This window comes from Loxodonta africana, chromosome 3 (assembly GCF_030014295.1).
Source record: "Loxodonta africana isolate mLoxAfr1 chromosome 3, mLoxAfr1.hap2, whole genome shotgun sequence".
In the NCBI taxonomy this organism is placed as follows: domain Eukaryota; kingdom Metazoa; phylum Chordata; class Mammalia; order Proboscidea; family Elephantidae; genus Loxodonta; species Loxodonta africana.
In genome coordinates, this window is record NC_087344.1 from 141,488,274 (window position 1) to 141,508,662 (window position 20,389).

General features: G+C 41.6%; 1 protein-coding gene across 10 annotated transcripts in view; it reads left to right on the forward strand.

Annotated features, from left to right (window-relative positions):
- The window catches only part of LOC111752889 (UDP-N-acetylglucosamine transferase subunit ALG14 homolog), a 363,040-nt gene that overhangs the window by 158,097 nt on the left and 184,554 nt on the right, over positions 1-20,389 (forward strand). For 2 of the 10 annotated variants that reach the window (XR_010321454.1, XR_010321456.1), the window contains 2 exons: positions 6,591-6,702; positions 10,778-10,906. The exons of 7 other annotated variants lie outside the window; for them this stretch is intronic. The gene's annotated coding sequence lies outside the window, so the exon portion shown is untranslated. The remainder of the gene's footprint in view (positions 1-6,590; positions 6,703-10,777; positions 10,907-20,389) is intronic. One more of the 10 variants, XR_010321455.1, reaches the window with a different exon arrangement.

Consider the following 20,389-nt stretch of genomic DNA (forward strand, 5'->3'; position numbering starts at 1 on the left):
AGGAATTGTCTGAAAGGTTGAGGCTGCTGAGGCTGTCAAGATCACCTCTGCCATTCTAGGGATGTCCAAATGCTCATTATCAATAACTGACATACAAATGTTAAAATTCCTCAGTAAAAAGTAACTATTAGACTATCCGCTTTTGACTTTTCATTTATGTAAAAACTGTTAAGCCTCTAATACATGCAAAGCATTTGGCCAACTGCTGGCAGGTTTTGTTTTTTGAAATTCTGCATTGAAAGCATTATATATATATGTATAAAAAGTTAGAATAATGCACAAAAATATTCCATTTCTTTTTCTTTGCAGAGCACCAGGTTCACATCCATTAGCATTAGCGTAAAAGTCTGTATGAAGCCAGCTGCTTAAAACAGTCAACCCCAACCTCTATAAATCCTCTAGTATTAATGGTACTACTTTTCAAACTGACACAAATGGAAAGAAAATGAAGCTAAACCAGGGAAAGGCTAGGGAACCCTGCTTTAACATGACTACGTTTTACTCCTTTTCTATGATGCTACTTAAGTTTGAACGAGGAATTCCCCATGGCTACAGAAAAGATTTCTCTATGGTTCCTCCGTCAGGTAAAATACTAAACTCTGAGTAAGGTAGCCTTTCTCCATATTTGATTCCCTACTTCCATTCCTTTCTATCTCCAAGAGCAAATAGCAGAATTCAAGTGAAAGAGAAATGATTCAGTTCTGTCTGCTACAGACCCTGGGTTTGACAGCCCTCCCAGTCCCAAAACATTTTGTTTTAATTATGGCCTATAAATTTATAAAATTATTTTAACAATAAAATATTTAAGGTTAAGTATTCATACATTTCTAAATGGCCTTTAATTTCCCCAAAGTACTATGCTATGCAATGTAATAATTAGACTCACAGGAGATTGTTGTTGTTGTTAGGTGCCATCAAGTCGATTTCAACTCATAGTGACGCCATGTGACACAGCAGAACTGTCCCAGAGAGTTTTCTAGACTATAATCTTTACAGGAGCAGATCACCAGGTCTTTCTCCTGGGGAGCTGCTGCTGGGTGGATTCAAACCACCAAACTTCTGGTTAGCAGCCAAATGGTTAACTATTATACTTAAACCGTGTTCCCCAGACCAGACTTTGTGAAGACCAGCCACTCCCAGTGAAAAAGTATCCATACTCAAGGGCTGTAGGGTGGCCCCGTGACCCCAGCTGCTACCACAACTCAGATAATTGTTTTGGCAGTTAACTCATACTTCTACTAATTTCTTTAATCTATGTTTCCCTTATGTATCATAATCCTATCTGTATTCTTACACCCTATATTAAATGCCTTCTAAGAATCCTGTTTTTCAAATTTATTATCTCAACACACAGACACAGAGAACTTCTGCTTTTCAAATTTTCGTATCTCAACACACACACAGAGTACTTCTGCAGTATATAATCTGCTTATTCCTACCAGTTAACAAGGTTTTGTAGAGTCTCCCTTTCTATAGTTGGTGGGGAAAAGTAGGTTTCTTGATACACATTTTTTTACACAGCACAAAGTCCCTACCAAGTGATACTGACACAGCAAGGTGGGGTTACCTCATCTCCTTAACCTCTCCCTGAGAATTCCTGCTGTTTTAAAACACAGCTTCTCCTCAGGGCTCCCCACAACACTTGATCAGTTCTCCCTCCCACTACAGATTATTTTTTAATTGGGATTTTAACAAACTTTTTTTTCTTATTTTTCTAATTTAAGTTTATTTGAACTTTTCCATTTAACTTAAAAAAAAATGAAACAATTATTCTATTTCATGCCAACTTGTTTATCTTATTTAAAAATGTTTATTTTGTTTTACATTTATTTCTTTACTTGGAATTTGTTTTTATAATGCCTAACAAGAAGGGAAGGAGCCCTGGTGGCACAGTGTTTAAGCACTTGGCTGTTAACCTAATGGTCAGTAGTTCAAATCCACCAGCCGCTCCTCAGGAGAAAGATGTAGCAGTCTGCTTCTGTAAAGATTACAGCCTCGGAAACCCTATGGGGCACTTCTGCTCTGTCCTATAGTCGCTATGAACCGAAATTGACTAGACTGCAAAGGGTTTGGTTTCTTGGTTATGTTACCCACCCAGAGACGCCTCAGAAGACAGGCCTGACAATATTGCTTCTGAAAGGTCACAGCCTTGAAAGCCCTAAGGAACAGTTCTACTCTGAACACATGGGGTCACCATGAGTTGGAATCGACTCAAGGGCAACTAAGAACAATAACATGCTACCTGAATTATAAAATGAGTAGTATACTAATGATTTTGTTCTTTTATCCCCAAAACAAATTCACACAAGTGTGAAAGGATGTATTATTAGAAGCAACTTAAGGGTCCACTGATAGGAAAATGGCTTTAATATATTGAAACAGCTGTACTATTCAGGCAATTAAAAAAAATGAGGTAATATGGAAAAATGCCCATCTCACACTAAAAAGAAGGGACATTTTCCTTGCCTTTCAAATCCACTGCTGTGGAGTCAATTCCTACTCATGGATACCACAAGAGTTATAGAGTAAAACTGTCCCATAGGGTTTTCTTGGCTATAATCTTTACAGAAGCAGATCTCCAAGCCTTTCTTCTGAGGGGACTAGGAAGTTACAGAAGGAGAGATGGGCGAAGTTTCATTTCATTGTCTTTAGGATTGGTTGTTTTAAACAAAAAAAAAAAGAACACTGAAGAAAATGTTTAGGAACTTGAGGCTATAAAACAACCTCAAATCCTCACAATAATGAATGTCTTAAGGGTTTGGCTCAAATACAGGAGGCTGGGAGTGCCCCAGGCAGCCAGGACTTCCCTTCTAGGAACTTAGCCCCAGGTCTTATTTATCAGCACTTAAAATAGCATGTAACAAATTACAGCACATTTGATTAAATCCATAATTGCATCAGCATTTTTACATTTATTTGAGCAATGTGTGTTAACTGAGCAAGAATACTTTTAAGAACTTATGTCTCTAAAAAATTACACTTCACAACAGAGGCTTCAAAATTGGTTCAGAATATTTCCTCCAATGAGCACTCCTCTTTTCCCCCATTCCACTAAATAAATGTATAAAAAAGAGGGAAACGTTTTCCATGCCGTCCGAATGTAGTTCTTAAAAATTTTTTTAAAAGTCTTTGTGGAGAAAGCTACTTAAAATTAACTTGACCAAGAGAATTTCTCCATTTATGAAAAACTTCAAAAATTAAAACCAGTGTATAAATCCACCAATTCTGTGCTCATTTCTAGGACTTCCCATGGCAGAATGTAGTTGTCACTAACACAGCGTACGCCAGCATCCAAATTTGGGCCCACAGGAGTAGTTGGGTTTTGTTCTTGTTGGGTTGTTAGGTGCCATCCAGTCGTTTCCGACTCATAGCGACAACAGAAGGAAACACTGCCCGGTCCTGCACCATCCTTCCAGGCGTTCTTATGTGCAAGCTCATTCGTTGCAGCCACTGTGTCAATTCAACTCTTTGAGGGCCTTCTTCTTTTCTGGTGACCCTGTACTTTGCCAAGCATGATGTCCTTTTCCAGGGACTGATCTCTCCTGAAAACGTGTCCAATTATGTAAGACGTAGTCTCACCATCCTTGCTTCTAAGGAGCATTCTGGTTGTACTTATTCCAAGACAGATTTGTTCATTCTTTTGGCAGCCCATGGTATATTCAATATTCTTTGCCAACTCCACAATTCAAAGGCGTCATTTCTACTCTGGTCTTCCTTATTCACTGTCCAGCTTTCACATGCATTTATGATGTGGTTGAAAATACCATGGCTTGGTTCAGGCGCCCCTTAGTCTTCAAGGTGCCATCTTTGCTCTTCAGCACTTTAAAGAGGTCCTTTGCAGCAGATTTACCCAAATGCAATGCATCTTTTGATTTCTTGACTGCTGCTTCCATGGCTGTTGACTGTGGATCCAAGTAAAATGAAATCCTTGACAACCTCAGGCTTTTCTCCGTTTATCATGATGTTGCTCACTGGTCCAGTTGTGAGGATTTTTGTTTTCTTTACGTTGAGGTGCAATCCATACAGAAGGCCCTGGTCTTTGATCTTCATTAATAAGTGCTTCAAGTCCTCTTCACTTTCAGCAAGCAAGGTTGTGTCATCTGCATAACGCAGGTTGTTAATGAGTCTTCCTCCAATCCTGATGCCCCATTCTTCTTCATATAGCCCAGCTTCTCAGATTATTTGCCTAGCATACAGATTGAATAGGTATGGTGAAAGAATACAACCCTGATGCACACCTTTCCTGACTTTAAACCAATCAGTATCCCTTTGTTCTGTCTGAATAACTGCTTCTTGATCTATGTAAAGGCTCCTCAGGAGCACAATTAAGTGTTCTGGAATTCCGGTTCTTCCCAGTGTTATCCATAATTTGTTATGAACCACACAGTCAAATAGCTTTGCATATTCAATAAAACACAGGTAAACATCCTTCTGGTATTCTCTGCTTTTAGCCAGGATCCATCTGACATCAGCAATGATATCCCTGGTTCCACTTCTCTTCTGAAACCAGCCTGAATTTCTGGCAGTTCCCTGTCGATATACTGCTGCAGCCGTTTTTGAATGATCTTCTGCAAAATTTTTGCTTGCATGTGATATTAATGATATTGTTCTATAATTTCCACATTTGGTTGGATCACCTTTCTTGGGAATAGGCATAAATATGGATCTCTTCTAGTCAGTTGGCCAGGAAGCTGTCTTCCATATTTCTTGGCATAGACAAGTAAGCACCTCCAGCGTTGCATCTGTTTTTTGAAACATCTCAGTTGATATTCCATCAATTCCTGGAGCCTTGTTTTTCGCCAATATCTTCAGAGCAGCTTGGAATTCTTCCTTCAGTACCTTCGGTTCCTGATTATATGCTACCTCTTGAAATGGTTGAACATCGACTAATTCTTTCTGGTATAATGACCCTGTGTATTCCTTCCATCTTCTTTTGATGCTTCCTGTGTCATTTAATATTTTCTCGATAGAATCCTTCACTATTGCAACTCGAGGCTTGAATTTTTTCTTCAGTTCTTTCAGCTTGAGAAACACCGAGTTTATTCTTCCCTTTTGGTTTTCCATTTCCAGCTCTTTGCACATGTCATTATAATACTTTACTTTGTCTTCTCGAGCCGCCCTTTGAAATCTTCTGTTCAGTTCTTTTACTTCATCAATTCTTTCTTTTGCTTTAGCTGCTGAACGTTAGAGAGCAAGTTTCAGTGTCTCCTCTGACATCCATCTTGGTCTTTTCTTTCTTTCCTGTCTTTTCAGTGACCTCTTGCTTTCTTCATGGATGATGTCTTTGATTTCATTCCACAACTAGTCTGGTCTTCAGTCACTAGTGTTCAATACGTCAGTTCTACTCTTCAGATGGTCTCTAAATTCACGTGGGATATACTCAAGGTCATATTTTGATTCTCGTGGACTTGCTCTGATTTTCTTCAGTTTCAGCTTGAACTTGCATATGAGCAATTGATGGTCTGTTCCACAGTTGGCCCCTGGCCTTCTTCTGACTGATGATATTGAGCTTTTCCATCATCTCTTTCCACAGATGTAGTCAATTTGATTTCTGTGTGTTCCATCTGGCGAGGTCCATGTGTATAGTTGCTGTTTATGTTGGTGAAAAAAGGTATTTGCAATGAAGAAGTCATTGGTCTTGGAAAATTCTATCATTCAATTTCCGGCATTGTTTCTGTCTCCAAGGCCATATTTTCCAACTACTGATCCTTCTTGTTTCCAACTTTTGCATTCCAATCGCCAGTAGTTATCAAAGCATCTTGATTGCATGTTCGATCAATTTCAGACTGCAGCAGCTGATAAAAATCTTCTGTTTCTTCATCTTTGACCCTAGTGGTTGGTGCATAAATTTGAATAAGAGTTGTATTAACTGGTCTTCCTTGTAGGCATGTGGATATTATCGTATTACTGACAGCATTGTAGTTCAGGATACATCTTGAAATGTTCTTTTTGAGGTTAAATGCAACACCATTCCTCTTCAAGTTTTCAGTCCCAGCATGGTAGACTATATGATTGTCTGATTCAGAATGGTGAATAACAGTCCATTTCAGCTCACTAATGCCTTGGATATCGATGTTTATGCATTCCATTTCATTTTTGACAATTTCCAATTTTCCTAGATTCATAATTTGTACATCCTAGGTTCCAATTATTAATGGATGTTTGCAGCTGTTTCTTCTCATTTTGAGTCACGCCACATCAGCCAATGAAGGTCCTGAAAGCTTTACTCAATCCACATCATTAAGGTTGGCCGTACTTTGAGGAGGCAGCTCTTCCCCAGTCATCTTTTGAGAGACTTCCAACCTGGGGGGCTCATCTTCTAGCACTATATCAGACAACGTTCCGCTGCTATTCATAAGGTTTTCACTGGCTAATGCTTTTCAGAAATAGACTGCCTGGTCCTTCTTCCTAGTCTGTCTTAGTCTGGAAGCTCAGCTGAAACCTGTCCTCCATGGGTGACCCTGCTGGTATCTGAATACGGTGGCATAGCTTCCAGCATCACAGCAATGCGCAAGCCCCCACAGTACGACAAACTGACATACACATTGGGTAAAAAAAAAAAAAATTTTTTTTTTTTTTTTTTTTTTTAGACACCATAAATCAGGGGGATCAGAGATAACATCAGAGAAACCAGAGTTGAAGGCACAGTGATACCAGAAGGTGGAGAGGTGAAGTCAAAATGCTGAAAAACGATCAGCTAAGGTAAGAAAATCAGACAAGGCAGCGATAGGTCAAAGAGAGAATCCAACTAGGTCAGACTGTCCATGATTAAAGCACACAGAATCTACTAAATACAATGTCTTAGGGTGGGTTCTCCAGAGAACCAAAACCAGTAAAGTATATAAATATATAGAGAGAGAGATTTCTATCAAGAAAATGGCTTACGCAGTTCTACAGGTTGGAATGTTCCAAGTCCGTGGGTCAGAATAGACGCTTCTCCTGATTCACGAAGTCACAGTGGCTGGCAAACCCAAGATCAGCAGGTCAGCATGCAGAGATCTTGCTCACAGGCTGCAAAGATCAATGCATCCCAAGATCGGCAGGCAAGACCGCAGGTAACCTGCTAGCTCAAGTCCCAAGAACTGGAGGTCACATGACCAGGAGCCAGTTGCAGGATCCAGCACAGCAAAAAGACCCCAAGCCTTCCAGAATGTCTGCTTATATTTGATGCAGGCCACATGGCCAAGGAAACTCCCTTTCCACTGATTGGCTACTCTCATAGGAGATCCCATCATGGGGTGAACTCTGATACCTGTGTACTTTTTCTCCAGGCATCCTTTTACTTGCCCACTGGTGGGCATGTTAGGTGCTGGAGCCAGATGTTAATTGTCATGAAAAGAAAATCAAAGGCCAGCAGATATATTCTGACCTGTATTAACTCAAGGGCATAGATAGTGGAATTGGCTCAAAGATGTTGGCAGTGGCTTCACCTGTTTCTCCAGGATACTTTTTTAGGCTGGCCCAAGGACTATGAATGATGACCCGAGTTTGATTGTAGATCTTGGAACTGACCTCTACAGAAGACTTGATAGTCCAAACCTTTTACAAAATGCAGTACAGATACTTTTCCAATCCTCTGTGAGGCAAGCAGCCAACTTCCAAATGAGTTTCATCAGCAAATGGGATTTAGAAACAACACATTCCATTCACTTCTCTCAGCAAGAACTTCTCAAAACTGAAAGGGTTGGTGTGAGCCTCTCATCTACCCACTCTGCAGTCTGAGCTCTTCTATTCCCTATTCTGCTGATAAAAGTGGACATGTCTTAAATCCATCAGCTAATTTGTTCTGGATCCATTTGTCTTCTTATTTAACCTACAAAGAAAAACCTACTGTGCTAGAGACATCTGCTTTCAAATCCAAGTTTGCTCCTTCCATACTTAATTTGTTTTGGTTTGAAGTGGATAGAAGTGGTAGGAAACTCTCCTTTTTACAGCCATCCTATCAACTGCCTTTCATCAGTGTGGGTCCGGTACCCACCAGACATCAGATGAGTTCCCACACTCCCTTCTGGCCCCGCCAACATGGGTCTAGGTCTCAGTCAATCCTGTGGCCCACATAGCCTACCACCAGCATCTCGAACCTGTGTGTTTGCCCTGCTCCCCTGCAACCTGTTTCTCTACCCATTGGGCAAATGCTTTTCAAATCATGGCTTCTAATCCATTAATGGGTTCCGAGTTTTTAAAAACACAAAGTAGAATAAAACAGACAGGAAAACAGAGTGCAATACATAGTAAAAGTAAACATTGTTTCATGAAACTTATGTCCTAGGTCTGAATGTAAAAATGCATTTTGTACTGTACAGTATAGTACGAAAAGGTTTGAAACACTGCGGTAGACAAGCCTTTATCCATCTAGTTAGCCTCCCCGCTGCTATTGGCCCCACTCTTAAGCAACTCCTTTGCCCTCCCTGCTAATTCTATTTCTGAGCAGACTTCCAGCTGTCTTCCCCACCAGCTATTTTCACAAACCTTGGCCTTTCACATTGATTAACAGTCTCCTATGCAGGCATCCACAGGATTGCCTTCTTGAGCAGACCAATGTTCTGAGCAAAGAAACGTCATTTGTTATTCCTGCCTTTTTCTCAAATCTAGGATATGCTTACAGCACATTCAAGTGTCTCACCATGACTAACAAGCCTCAGGGCCGTAAGACTCCATTTCTTTGAGTGCTGCTATTCATCCCAACAAGAAAAACACCACCAAAGTTACTCTTGGAACACTTTAGATTTTCTAACAAAATTACACCCACTTTTCTGATGTAATGGATTCTCTGGTGTAATATATCCAGTGCCTGATACCAGTACCAGGTGAATACAGCTCATCCCTAACATTGAGTTAGTCTGTTTCCCATGCTTGAGAACAGATGGTTATTCCACCTCCATACAGCTATCTTCTTCCCCCGCAAGGCAAATGGAAGGAAGGAGGCAAAACAGGAGACTGGACTAGCCTGGTGGTATCCTATCCTCTAACTCTCAAGGCCAAGAGCACAAGCTGGCCAGCACAATTCCTCCTTAATGTTTAATTTGAAACGTTTGGGATACAGGATGTTAATCTGGGGGCAAGGGTCGGGGGCAGATACTGAGGTTTGAAGGGTTTCTTATAAATTAAAGTGCTGAGTTTCCTCTAATGCATATAAGGCCAGCTTGAGAAAGGAACCTAAATGCTGGACCTCCTTTAGAGCACCAAGGGGGGAGAGCCAACAGATGGGAGAACTGTAGGACAGGGTGTTTGGCTCTGAGCAGCAAGAAATACTCTCAAAAGGGAAAAGGAAAGAAAGACAGGTCACACTTAGGGTACATTTCAGAATTTACCTCTGACTTCCACCACTCCCTGTCTGCAGCCCAGCCCCTTTCCCATTTCCCAGTCAGGAATCCAGAGCTCCTCCCCTACCCTTCTGGTTATCGGGAGGGCCCTCCATTCCCCTCTAGAGCTGCTACTTCCTCCTCCCCACTCCTTTGTTGGGAATGGTCTTAATCAGACTGTCTTCTTACTGACATAAGAATTCTGATAGCTCCTACTCCCAAGGCTTGGGAATCAAATCTCCAATGGAGATTTCAGAAAATGAAGGAAAAGGTAAGCCAATGCTTGTCTGCATGCTCCAGGATTTATTCAGAAGGCCTCAGGGAAGACCCAGCTTCTCTGGACTTTGCTATAAAGTTTCAGTCCCTTGACCACCACCATTCCTAGTCACCTCCAAGTACACAGCTTTCGTAGTAAAAAGCCAATGTAAAGAAGGTTTAAAGTCAGAGGACCAGAAACACCAAACCCAATAGTGTAATGACTGAGCATCCAGCTCTAGACAGGTAAAACTCATGAAAGCTCTCACAGTAAGGATTCAAGCTTTGCAGGAAGGTAATGTGGCATGAGTCCCTTGGGTGGAGCAAAAGCTTACATGCTCAGCTGCCAATCAAGAGGTTAGCCATTCCAGTTCACCCAAAGGTGTCTCAGAAGAAAGGCCTGGGAATCTACTAAGAAAAAAATCAGCCATTGAAAACCCTATGAAGTACAGTTCTACAGTGACACACATGGGGTCACCCTATGTCTGAATGAGTAACTGGTTTTAATGTGGCAAAAGGAATTGTAGGGGTAAGAAAATAAACAAGCATCCTTGAAATAGACTACATCTGGGCCATTTGCCGGAAAACCCTAGTGGCAGTAGTGGTTAAGAGCTACCGCTGGTAACCAAAAGGTCGGCAGTTCGAATCCACCAGGTGCTCCTTGGAAACCCTATGGGGCAGTTCTACCCTGTCGCTATGAGAATTGACAGGACTGTAACAAGTTTGGTTTGTGTGTGTGTGTGTGTGTGTGTGTGTATGTGTGTGTGTGTTGTGTGTGTTGTGTCTGTAACAGAAGCATTTTCCTAGACCGTAAAAAAATAAAAGGCAATGCATGCCATTAGCCTCAGGTGGAATTCATAGTTAGCGGAATTGAAACACCTCCTCACTTGGGAACTTTGGGGCCTTTAGGGCGCACAAAGGACGTGAACTTTGTCACGGTATGAAATCGAACTTCTCCATGGCTTAACTGGCCGTATTTCAATTTCTGGTTGCCGAACAGCCCCACAGAGTCCCTTAGGGCACCCAAAGGCCCCTGGAGCCAGCGTTCTTCCTCCATTGATTAACTTGTCCCACCCAGTTCACCCAAGCCCAGTCCAACAAGCGTTTTTTACATGCCGAGTTTGAGCCTCCTCGGTGTCCGTAGTGTTTAGACTTTACACATCAGCTGTTGGCTCCGGAAAGTAGTACTCAAGTGCCTTTCTTTTTTTTATGCGTGGAAGGTGCACTTATTTTAGCAGCTCTGGGAGGAGGAACTGTGGCCATCTTCATAGCACTGCGGTTTTGGATAGTGCTTCATCATCGAGTCGTGCCCCGTGAGTCTCTCAGTCTCCTGGTAGTGGCTGGGTCCGGTAAGTATCAAGGCGGTGAGAGCCCGGCTTTGATCACGCACTACAAACCCCAGAGTGCCTTGCGACGGTGCTGGTTGGCCCCTTTAGCACCCCTTGTGTTTTGCATGCTGAGATTTTTAGTTTCTCTTCCTTACAGGACCGGGTCAGTGTACCATGAACAAAAAGCTGATGAATGTGGTTTGCTGCTGTGGTCCCAAAAAACCCAAACGTGGCGTCCTGAAGTCTGTTCCTACTCTTGGCGACCGCATGTGTGACAGGGTAGAACTGCTCCACAGGGTTTCCTTGGCTGTGGTCTTTAGGGTGGTAGATCGCAGGGCCTACTGCGGTCCAGGTGTCATTTAAATTACGTAAGCTTGCCACTATATAAAGGTTCCTCATGAGCACAATTAAGTGTTCTGGAATTCCCATTCTTCGCAACGTTATCCATAGTTTGTTATGATCTACACAGTCGAATGCCTTTGCATAGTCAATAAAACACAGGTAAACATCCTTCTGGTATTCTCTGCTTTCAGCCAGAATTCACCTGACATCAGCAATGATATCCCTGGTTCCACGTCCTCTTCTGAAACGGGCCTGAATTTCTGGCAGTTCCCTGTCGACATACTGCTGCAGCCATTTTTCAATGATCTTCAGCAAAATTTTGCTTGTGTGTGATATTAATGATATTGTTCTATTATTTCCACATTTGGTTGGATCACCTTTCTGGGGAATAGGCATAAATATGGATCTCTTCCAGTCAGTTGGCAAGGGGATACTGATTGGTTTAAAGTCAGGAAAGGTGTGTGTCAGGGTTGTATTCTTTCACCATACCTATTTAATCTGTATGCTGAACAAATAATCCGAGAAGCTGGACTATATGAAGAAGAACAGGGCATCAGGATTGGAGGAAGACTCATTAACAACCTGCGTTATGCAGATGATACAACCTTGCTTGGTGAAAGTGAAGAGGACTTGAAGCACTTCCTAATGAAGATCAAAGACCACAGCCGTCAGTATGGATTATGCCTCAACATAAAGAAAACAAAAATCCTCACAATTGGACCAATGAGCAACATCATGATAAACGGAGAAAAGATTGTTGTCAAGGATTTCATTTTACTTGGATCCACAATCAACAGCCATGGAAACAGCAGTCAAGAAATCAAAAGACGCATTACATTGGGCAAATCTGCTGCAAAGGACCTGTTCAAAATGTTGAAGAGCAAGGATGTCACCTTGAAGACTAAGGTGCGCCTGACCTAAACCATGGTATTTTCAATCACATCACATGCATGTGAAAGCTGGACAATGAATAAGGAAGACCGAAGAAGAGTTGACGCCTTTGAATTGTGGTGTTGGCAAAGAATATTGAATATACCGTGGACTGCCAAAAGAACAAACACATCTGTCGTGGAAGAAGTGCAGCCAGATTGCTCCTTAGAGGCAAGGATGGCGAGACTGCATCTTACATACTTTGGACATGTTGTCAGGAGGGATCAGTCCCTGGAGAAGGACATCATGCTTGGCAGAGTACAGGGTCAGCGGAAAAGAGGAAGACCCTCAACGAGGTGGATTGACACAGTGGCTGCAACAATGAGCTCAAGCATAACAACGATTGTAAGGATGGTGCAGGACCGGGCAGTGTTTCATTATGTTGTGCATAGGGTCGCTATGAGTTGGAACCGACTTGATGGCACCTAACAACAACAACAAGCTTGCCATGGAACGGTTGCTTTGGAGCCCTGGTAGTGCAGTGAGTGGTTAAGAGCTTCAGGCAGGCAGCCTCAGAGCCCAATCCTTCTAAGACACATCTACTGCAACTTATCCTCCTACTCTGAGCAAAATAAGCTACTCTTTGTTCTGAAGGAAATCCTTGTCACCTAGTAGTTAAGTGCTACGGCTGCTAACCAAAAAGTCTGCATTTCGAATCCGCCAGGCGCTCCTTGGAAACTCTATGGGTAGTTCTACTCTGTCCTACAGGGTCGCTGTGAGTCTATTAATAGATTTGATGGCAGTGGGTTTGGTTTCGGTTTTTTTCTCTTCTGAAATTGTCCTTGGTAACCACAGAATGGGCCATAGATGGCCTCAACCTGCCTCTGGGTGGAGACTTAACATCCTAATGAAGAAAAATTCATCCCTTCCCCATCATGGGGAATAAAACTCTTGTTTCTAAGGAAACAGCTCACTCCTGGTGGCTTAGTGGTTATGTGCTACGGTTATTAACCAAAGGGTCGGCAGTTCAAATCCGCCAGGTGCTCCTTGGAAACTCTATAGGGCAGTTCTACTTTGTCCTATAGGGTCGCTATGAGTCGGAATCGACTCAGCGGCACTGGCTTTGGTTTTTTGGTTTAAAGAAAAGGCACAGTCATCCCCAAATTCTGAGCACTGGGGGAAGGTTAGTACTGAATATTCATGAAAAATTTACATTTCCTTGTCTGCTCTCTGTAAAAGCTCACATCCCCAAGCTGCCTGCAAGCAGTCTTGGAGGCAGCAGCCCTAGTTACTCCTTTCCTTGTACGAGGAAAGAAAGGCATGTTTCTGATCCCTCACCTCCGTGTCTCATTTATTGGCTGTTTACAAGTCTTGCTGAGCAAAACCTGGGGTTTTCACCTGGCTACAAGCTCAGCTGCTAACCAAAAGTTCACATCCACCAGTCGTTCCTTGGAAATCCTTATGGGGCAGTCCAACTCTGTCCTGTAGGATCACTGAGTCAGAATTGACTCTACAGCCATGGGTTTTTTGTTTTTGGTTTCGTAATTCAGCTGCTGTGTTCCGTATATTTTTCTGACAAGTAATTGAATGGAAAGGAGGCAGAAAACTTTTGATGCTAACATGCAATTTTCCTGTATAAAAATTTGTTTTGCATTATTAATGCAGGCATCTCATATTTAGTTTAGCAAACATGAATAAAAAAAAATGAGGCAAAGTAAATTGTCACATTTATAAATATACAAAATCCACAGAGATAAAAACAATTTTGCCAATGACCATGGAACAGTAGGCAAAGGATATAGTGTCAGTATGAACAAACTGTCCTATCAGGGAATACAACCTAAACAGAGTCCACCAGCCGTGTAGACACTTACAGTTTTAAATGAACAGTTTCAACAGGGAAATATATGCCATGTACATTTGGAAATGCCAGGATATTGTATCCATATACAGGCAGTCCCCGGATTACAAATGAGATCTGTTCCTAAGTCTGTCTTTGAATTGAATTGGACATAAATCGGAACAGTTAGGTACGGTTCATATTAAATGTCAGTCAGATGTTTGTGTTAGTATACAGTGTACTTTGTATACATAAAAAAAAAAAAAGTTAAAGAAACACTTCCAGGTACATTAAAACATCTTTAACATAACGTTGTTGTTGTTAAATGCCATCGGGGTTGGTTCTGACTCATAGTACAATAAAAGAAAACTCTGCCTGGTCCTGCACCATCCTCATAATCATTGTTATGCTTGAGCCCCTTGTTGCAGCCACTGTGTCAGTCCATCTTGTTGAGGGTCTTCCTCTTTTTTGCTGACCCTGTACCAAGCATGATGTCCTTCTCCAGGGACTGGTGCCTCCTGATAACATGTCCAAAGTATGTGAGAGATAGTCTTGCCATCCTTGCTTCTAAGTAGTATTCTGGTTGTACTTCTTCCAAGACAGATTTATTCATTCTTCTGGCAGTTCATGTTATATTCAGTATTCTTTTCCAACACTATACTTCAAAGGCATCAGTTCTTCTTTGGTTTTCCTCATTCATTGTCCAGCTTTTGCACACATATGAATCGATTGAAAACACCATGACTTTGAGCAGGGCACCTTACTCCTTAAAGTGACATCTTTGCTGTTTAACACTTGAATGAGATCTTTTACAGCAGATTAGCCCAATGCAATGTGTCCTTTGATTTCTTGACTGCTGATTCCGTGGGTGTTGATTGTGGATCCAAGTAAAATGAAATCCTGGATAACTCCAGTCTTTTCTCCATTTATCATGATCCAGTTGTGAGGATTTTTGTTTTCTTTATTTTGAAACATAGTCCATATTGAAGGCTATGGTCTTTGATCTTCATCAGTAAGTGCTTTAAGTCCTCTTCACTTTCAGCAAGCAAGTTTATGACATCTGCATGATGTTAACGAGTCTTTCTCTAATCCTGATGCCCCGTTCTTCTTCATATAGCTCAGTTTCTTGGATTATTTCCCAGCATACAGATTAAGTAAGTATGGTGATATGATACAAACCTGGTGTACACCTCCCTTGTCTTTCAGCCACGCAGTATCCCCTTGTTCTGTTTGAACGACTGCCTCTTGGTCTATGTACAGATTCCTCATGAGCACAATTAAGCGTTCTGGAATTCCCATTCTTGGAATTGTTATCTGTAATTTAGTTTTTATCCACACAGTAAAATGCCTTTGCATAGTCAATAAAACACAGGTAAACATCTTTATGGTATTTTCTGCAACCACTTTTGAATGATCTTCAGCAATGTTTTACTCATGTGTGATATTGCTCTATAATTTCTACATTCTGTTGGATCACCTTTCTTTGGAATAGGCGTAGATATGGATCTCTTCCAGTTGTTTGGGCAGGAAGCTGTCTTCTACATTTCTTGACATAGACAAGTGAATGCTTCCAGTGCTTCATCCATTTGTTGAAAATTCTCAATTAGTATCCCATCAATTCCTGTAGCTTTGTTTTTCACCATTGTTTTCAGTACAGCTTGGTCTTCTTCATTCAGTACCATCAGTTCTTGATCATATGCTACCTCTTGAAATGGTTAAATGTTGACTAATTCTTCTTGATACAGGGACTCTGTGTATTTCTTCCGTCTTCTTTTGATGCTTCCTGTGTCATTTAATTTTTTGCCCATAGAATCCGTAATTATTGCAAATCTAGGCTTAAGTTTTTTCTTCCATTCTTTCAGCTTGAGAAATGCCGAGCGTATTCTTCCTTTTTGGTTTTCTAACTCCAGGTCTTTGCATATGTCATTAAAATGCTTTGTCTTCTGGAGCCTCTGTTTGAGATCTTCTGTTCAGATCTTTTACTTCATCTCTTTTTCCCTTCACTTTAGCTACTGTGTGTTCAACGGCAATTTCAGAGTGTCTTCTGACATCCATTTTGTTTTTTTCTTTCTTTCCTGTCTTTTTAGTAACCTCTTGCTTTCTTCACAGATGATGTCCTTGATGTCATTTCACAGCTTCTTTGTTTTTTGTTCGTTAGTGTTTCATGAGTCAAATCTGTTCTTGAGATGGTCTCTAAATTCAGGTGGGATATACTCAAGGTCATATTTGTCTCTTGTGAACTCATTCTGATTTTCTTCAGCTTTGTTGTGAACTTGCATATGGGAAATTGATGGTCTGTTCTACAGTTGGCCCCGGCCTTGTTCTGATGGGTGATATTGAGCTTTTCCATTGTCTCTTTCCACAGATGTAGTCGATTGGATTCATGTGTATTCCATTTGGCTAGGTTCACCTGTGTAGTCACTGTTTATGTTGTTGAAGACAGGTATTTGCATTGGCCATGCAAAATTCTATCATGTGATCTCCGGCATCTTTTCCATAACCAAGGCCATTTTTTCCATCTACAGATTCTTCTTCTTTGTCTCCAACATTCGCATTTCAATCACCAGTAATTATCAATGCATCTTGATTGCCTCTTTTATCAGTTTCAGACTGCAGAAGTTGGTAAAAATCTTCAGTTTCTTCATCTTTGGCCTCAGTGGTTGGTGTGTAAATTTGAATAATAGTCGTATTAACTGCTCTTTTTTGTAGGTGTATGGATATTATTCTATCACTGACAGTGTTGTACTTCAGGATAGACCTTGAAATGTTCTTTTCGACTATGAACACGATGCCATTCCTCTTTAATTTGTCATTCCCGGCATAGTAGACCATATGATTGTCAGATGCAGAATCACCAATACCAGCCCACTTCAGCTCACTAATGCCTAGGTTATCGATGTTTATGCGTTCCATTTCATTTTTGACGACTTTCGATTTTCCTAGATTCATACCTCATACATTCAACGTTCCGATTCGTAATGGGTGTTTACAGCTGATTCTTCTTATTTTGAGTCTTGCCGCATCAGCAAATGAAGGTCTCGAAAGCTTTACTCCATCCAGGTCATTAAGGTCGACTCTACTTTGAGGAGGCAGCTTTTCCCTTCTCACCTGAGGGACTCATCTTCTGGCACTGTATTAGACAATGTTGTGCTACTATTCATAAGGTATTTACTGGCCAATTTTTTTCAGAAGTAGACTGCCAGTTCCTTCTTCCTACTCTAGAAGCTCAGCTGAAACCTGTCCACCATGGGTGACCCTGCTGGTATTTGAATACCAGTGGCATAGCTTCCAACATCACAGCAACACAAAAGCCACCACAGTATGACAAGCTGACAGATGTGCAGGGTTTAACATAATAATACAGTAATCATGTTTTGATGCACTTCACAAAGCTGCACCTGTTTGTTCTTATGAACCATTGTATGTACTTCGAATTTCTAACATGCTTTACGGAAATTGGTTCTTAACTATGGTTTGTATTTAAGTGAGACATTCATAACCAGGGTAATGGCTGTAAAAGTATGTTAGTCGTATACCAAATGTTCCCAAATTGTAGTTGAGTATAATTCCTTACTTTATTCACTTTACATTTTTTGAGCCAGACGCTATACTAAACTCTGTAAATCCAAAACTGACAATTGCTGTTTGCCATGGAGTGTTATGTGTTGGACCCTGTGAAAGGTGTGAGGATACACCAGTGAATGAATCTGAGAATTTAGAAAAACTGCTGTTGTTGTGTGCTGTGGATTCAATTCTGACTTATAGTGACCCCATGTGACTGCAGAAGTACCCCACAGGGTTTTCTAGGGCATAATCTTTGCAGAAGGACCCCTGGTGGCACACTGGTTAAGCACTTGCCTGTTAACCAAAAGGTTAGCAGTTGGAACCCACCAGCTGCTCTGTGGGAGAAAGATGTGGCAGTGTGCTTCCATAAAGATTTACAGCCTTGGAAACCCTATGGGACAGTTCTGCTCTGTCCTGTAGGTCACTATAAGTTGGAATGAACTCAATGGCAGTAAGTTTGGTTTTAGTTTGGAGTCTTTGCGGGAAGAGATCACCAGGTCATTCTCCTGCAGAGCCACTGAGTAGGTTCGAACCGCCAACTTTCAGATTTGCAGCTGAGTGCTTAACCAGGGCTCCTTACAATACGTACTTGCTACATTGAGATAATCTGACAAGTACAGACTGCTATGGAAGTCTTTGGGAAGGGCACCACTTTATTTGAACTTGAGACAGCTTCCAGGAAGAAATATTGGTAGCTGAGACTGGAAAAATGACCAAGAATGAGCTAGGCAAGGGGGAGCCAGGCTTTCAGGGCTGGGAGAGTGTGAAAAGAAGAGAACAGCACTTGGAATGGTTAGAGGTGAGAGAGCACTATGGGGAGAGTGCAGTAGGGTGATAATTCAAGCTCAGGTCCCGAAGAGCCTTTTAAACCTTGCTTTCCAGAGCTACTGCTGCTGCTCTACTGCTCCATGCCATGTAGGGGTTAGGACCACAGGCCTCTGGGTTGCCATGCCCCTGGAGTCAAATCACATCTCTGCCACTGATTTGGGCAATTAGTTAACCTCATCGAACCTTCTGTTTCCACCTTGAAAAATGTGGGTTGGGAGAGGCGTGGTAGTATTTAAAGTGCTTAGCAAAATGCTTGGCACAGAGTAAGAATTTAGTTAAGTGTTGACTCTTGGTACAGGAGAAAGTTGTGGCAGTCTGCTTCCATAAAGATTTATAGCCTTGGGAAGCCCTATAGGGCAGTTCTGCTCTGTCCTGCAGGGTCTCCATGAGTCTAAATTTGACTTGACAGCCATGGGTTTGGTCTGAACTCTTGGTAGTCCCAGTAGCAAAGGGATCTTTTAAGGTATTTTAAAATGGGGATTGATCAAATGAATCTGAGGTTTTACAAAGATTATTTAGCTTGCATTCTCGGGAGAATGTTCTGATGGGGACAAGGCTGAGGTCAGGAGCTTTTTGAATAATTCAGGCAACAGATGAGGTTGGCTTTACTAGGATGATAGAGTGATTTAGGAAATAAAATCCATAGGGCTAGTGGAGTGAGAGTAGAGAGTGAGGAAGGGAAAGGCTCAAGGATGATGTCCAGGTTTCTGGTTTGAGCAGATGGGTGGATGTCAGAGCCATTCATTTGACAGTATTAAATCTAGTGGGCTAAGAAACAAAATTAAGGAGCCCTGATTGCGCAGTGGCTAAGCACTCAGTGGCTAACTGAAAAGTTGGTGATTTAAGCCCACCAACTGCTCCATGGGAAAAAGATGTGGCATTCGGCTTCTTTAAAGATTATAGCCTTGGAAAACCCTATGGGACAGTTCTGTTCTGTCCTGCAGGGTCGCTATTAGTAGGAATCTATTCCATGGCATGTTTTTTTTTTTTTTTTTTGAGGAACCGAAATTAATATTGAGAAATCATCTGGCAAGTAGAGCCTCAGTCATTCAAAGCATTCTGGGTAGCACGTTATGGGTCTCAGTCATGCAAGTCAAAGAAAGATTTGTAGTCAGATATACAGTTTAATAGTTCATTCTCAGAGTTTTGGAGGAAGAAGACCTTTTCAGTGTTTACCTTGAAGACCAAGTATTGTTTAATGTTTAGATACCATGAAGTGTTAAGAGACCACTTATATTCAGAGAAAAACTGTCAAAAATACTACTTTTCTATGAAACACCATATGATCTCCTTAGGCAAATTTTATATTTAATATTGAACTCTCATTCATTCATTCAACAATTGGAGTGCCTGCTTTTTTCTAGGCACTGGAGTAACACAGTGAACAAAAATTCCCACCCTCATGGTGCTTACCTTCTAGTGTGGCAGGGACTGGAGGGGAGACAAAAAATAGACTAGCAACAAATAGACACCTAATAAGTTGTATGGTGGTAAATAAAATGAAAAAATAAAGTAGGGCGGGGGTATTGTAGTTTTACCAGAGTTGTTAGGGAAAGCCTCCCTGGGCAGGTGACAGATGTCCAAGGCAAGAGCACAGAGCTGGTACAAAAGGAATGTGCCTGCTTTGTCACAGGAACAGCAAGGAGGCCAAAGCGGCCTGAGCAAGTGGGGAGTGAAGAAGAAGGAGATGAGGTCAGAGAGGTAACAGTGGAGGGGCAGATTAAGAGGAGCCTTTTATTCCAAGAGAGATGGCAAGCCACTAGAGGGTTTTGAGCAGAGGTAAATAACTTGGTCATTCTTTGTAATAGGATCAGACTCGACGCCATGTTGAGAATAGACTGAAGGGGATGAAGGATGAAACAGACTTGGAGACAGTCATGATCCATGTGAGACATGATGGTGGCTTGCAGCAGAGTGGTAGCAAAGGTGATGGTGAGAAGCAGTTAGAGTCTAGGTATGTTTTTAGGTAGAGTTTAAAGATTTCATTCCCAAAGAAGGTCTTACTGAAAGTGTAAAGTGGGAGACAAAGTCCTTCATTTTACTGACTTTATTCAGTTACA